We start from the raw sequence: 4,380 nt of genomic DNA, 5'->3' as shown, positions 1-4,380 counted from the left end.
AACTAGACCAACTCAAAAAATTAAAACATGATATACAAAAACAACAAAGAACATCTTATTGGAATTATATTGAAAATATGATATGTGGTATACCAGTTGATGACAACACTACTACCATATCAAAGAGCTTTCCAAAAAATCTGTTCAGTTATATAAAAACACAAAAGTCTGAAAGCTCTAATATACCACCACTCCGAAAAGAGGGCTCACTTACATCTGACTCAAAAGCGAAAGCTAACATTCTAAACGAACAGTTCAAAAAAGCATTCACACCTGTAACAGATGACCCAATACCAGATAAGGGCGTCAGTAAACATCCACAAATGCCTGATATTAAAATACAACAACAGGGCATAGAAAAACTTCTAAATAACATTAACATCAACAAAGCAGCTGGGCCTGATCTCATCCATGGTAAAATTTTAAAAGAGTGTAAATCATCCATCACTCCCATCTTAACAATCATATTCCAATCATCACTCAACTCTGGAAAGATCCCAGATGACTGGCGTCACGCAAGTGTATGTCCAGCATTCAAAAAAGGCGACAAACACGATCCAATAAACTATCGCCCAATATCATTGACTTGCATCTGCTGCAAACTATTAGAACATGTTGTAGCTAGTAGCATAATGAAACACCTGGAAAAAAATAAAATATTGTATGATTTACAACATGGTTTTCGATCCTCCCGCTCCTGTGAAACTCAGCTAATATCATTTATTCAAGATCTTGCAAATTCAAATAATAAAAACATTCAAATAGACATCATAATAATGGATTTTGCAAAAGCATTTGATAAAGTTTCACATCACCACCTCATGTACAAAATTGGTTTCTACGGTATAAATTGCAATGCATATCATTGGATTCAAGATTTCTTAACAAACAGAACACAAACTGTAGTCCTTGAAGGTGAGACATCAAATAAAATACCTGTAACATCTGGGGTACCTCAAGGCACAGTGCTTGGTCCAATTTTATTTTTAATCTTCATTAACGATTTGGCAGAATATATTGAACATAGCACATTAAGATTGTTTGCAGATGATAGTATTATTTATAGGGAAATTAAAAAAACAGATGACGCATATAAATTACAGTCCGACTTAGAAGCGGCTGGCAGGTGGGAGCAGGACTGGCTCATGCATTTTCATCCTGATAAGTGCAACATTCTCAGTGTAACTCAAAAACGCAAACCTTTAGACTTCACTTATAAATTACACAATCACTCTCTAGAAAAAGTTGACTCTACAAAATATTTAGGCCTAACTCTTCAATCAAATTTAAAATGGGACAAACATATAGATAACATGACATCAAAAGCAAATCAGTCCCTTGGATTTATTCGTAGAAACCTAAAAATAGCCTCTCCAAAAGTTAAAGCACATGCATATAAAGCTCTTGTCCGACCAAAATTAGAGTACTGCTCAACAATCTGGGATCCACATCAAAAACAGCAAATTACACAAATCGAAAAAGTTCAGAGAAGAGCAGCACGCTTCTCATGCAATCGCTTCCATAACACCAGCTCAGTTACTGAAATGATGACAGACCTAAATTGGTACCCACTCGAAATTAGGCGCTTACGTTACAGACTTGTTTTCTTCTACAAAATTATTCATGAAATTGTTGCAGTCCCTACACATAACCTTTTGATACCACTAGACAATAGAACCAGACATAGCAATCCGCACTCATTTAGGCAAATACAAACATCTAAAGACAGTTATAAATATTCTTTTTATCCACGAACAATTATAAATTGGAACTATCTGCCACAACAAATAGTATCATGCAGTACAGTAGAGGGATTTAAGAGTATGATCACAGAATCTGCTCTCATCCCCATATTCTATCCCTAACTATTCTGTTATCAAATGTATATAGTTTTATCAAAATCTATTTTTTTGAATGTACATACGTTATTTTGTTTTTTCTTGATATTGTTATTTTTGATTTTTTCCTGCTAAAATGTAAATTATAAATTTTATAGTCGACGCCCGGCGAATAATCTTCAATAATTGAAGGATCGCTAGAAACCTAAAGAAGAAGAAGAAGAAGAAGTCAAATAACCACAGCCGTTTAACCTGGAATTTCTTGTGAAGGTTGTTTTGGCGGGATTTTACAAAAGACAGAAACCGTCATTTATAATAAATTCTTTATTTAAAGAGGGTAACTCAATTAGAAAAATTCTAATTTTCATTGAGGCCCTCAAACAAAATACATGCATACAGTTAACATTGATACATTAAATTACAATATATATTACTAGTATATACAACAATTCAATCACTAAAATATACAAAGGGTAATAAATGACAATATTTGATATAGTTTTGTTAGAGAAATTTTTCAAGAAAATGATTATAACTATGTTTCTTGAATAATTCCACATTAGGACATTTTTTTATTTCGAGTGGTAAATTATTCCATACTTTGGTTGCAGAGTAATGAAAAGATTTTTTATAAAAATTTGTATTTAGCCTTGGAACAAAAAGATCATTATTAGAGACAGATCGTAGGTTGTTTAGACTAATAAAGTTTTATATAGTATAAGTAGCCTTCAGGTTAAGAAATAATTCGGTTATGGTTTAATAGGATACTAAAGTCACTAAAGTTTTTATTCTTTCAGAGACATATATATATATATATATCTGATTTTTATTAAGGTACTGCCAGTCTGGCTACGATTACCAGAGGGTAACACCAGCCCAGTAGCCAGTACTTAGCCAGTACTTCGGTACTGGCATGAAAATACGGATTTCTGTGTTATTAAAATTTGCTGTTACAAAATGTTAAAAATTATTAAAAATTATTAAGGAATGTATCTCCCTCATGCAAAGCTCTGATTCCTTCTTCATCTTCCAGTTAAGCGGCCGCAATCAACTGTCTGATTATTTTGCCAGTGGCGTAGCTTGGTCATTTTTACGTGTACGCCCGAACCTTGTTGAGGGGCCTGAAGGCCCAAGCGGATCCAGGCCAAAGAACCTGTTGATAGTAGATTAGCGGGGGTGAAGCCTCCGTAAGTTTATGCGTTATCGAGAATGACATATTACCATTCCTGTCAATGAAAACTCATCAATAACAACATTCTTTAGATTAAAAATTGTTTTCTTTTTGATGTTTTATCTATTTATTGTATTTATTTAGAGTTTAATGACGGCCATTGGCTTATACAAGTATACTTTCAAATATGATTAAAGCCTTTAAATAGGGGGCCGTGGGGTAAAGCACTCAATCAACGAAAACACATTTTCATGTGCAAATGTCGTAAATGAGTTGTTCAGGTGAAATATTAAAATTTGTAAAGGGTTCTCTATGGAACCCTGGTTCTCGCCTGGGATTTCTCCAAGCGTAAATAATTTATCAGTCCATTACAGGATTTAAACAAATCAAATATTTTCATTAGATATTTTGTCAGGAATATTAATTTCTGCACAAGTTTCATGACAAACTACGGATGTTTATAAATTTATTACGAAAATTAACTCATCATAGATACCAGCTTTGAAATTTTGTACTTGCGCCAGACGCTCGTATCGCCTACAAAGGACACATCAATGTCGCTCGAAACAAATGTGACAAAAATTCCAGATCGTCTGATTTAAATTGCGTAAAGATATTAAAGTCTGTCTGTCATTATAACAGTTACACGGAAAATTGAACGAAAAAAAGTTTGCTTGAAATTTACCATAAACAAAACTCCAATAAAGTTTCATTAAATTCGACGAATGTTTAACAAAGTAATTGACATGTAACATATTTTAATCTCAGACTGTAAATGCAAAATGAAATTCCTTTTATCCATAAATTCCGGGAAACTCATCATATATAATTTCGTCATTATACTCTGGATACTCTATTGACCATCAACAGTTTTTGTCCAGCTACCGTAAAATTTTACGAAGGTTTGACAATTAAAGTTATTAATATCTTAAAACTTTAACAACACACTGAACCTAAATGTACATAGTTATAATATTGGCACCGCTGGCGAAATTTAGGATCGAAATGTCTCGCTTTTGCGACATAAATGGCAATGGCTCGACAAAAAATGAAAACCGCATATCGAATCTTAGCACATAATGAATTGCTTTAAAAAAAGAAAAGGAAAGTGAGTATAGAATTCACGGTATATTAAGACTTTGACAGAAAATGAACAAAAATATCATATGATAAAAATGTTTGTCTCTTTTATTCGCAATTACAAGCCATTGAAGAACGACATAGAAGGTTGATGTACTATTATTTAATTCTTTTAATTTTATTGAGATTATTTTGTTTTTTGCCAAATTCAAGTGTACGCCCGGGCGTTTTGACGTAAACGTAGCTACGCGCATGTTCTGCCACTGTGTGTTGCGCATGAAAGTCCAAAGA

This window comes from Mytilus edulis, chromosome 14 (genome assembly GCF_963676685.1).
Source record: "Mytilus edulis chromosome 14, xbMytEdul2.2, whole genome shotgun sequence".
Lineage (NCBI taxonomy): Eukaryota > Metazoa > Mollusca > Bivalvia > Mytilida > Mytilidae > Mytilus > Mytilus edulis.
The sequence above is the reverse complement of the archived record's forward strand: the minus strand, read 5'-3'. Positions refer to the sequence as shown.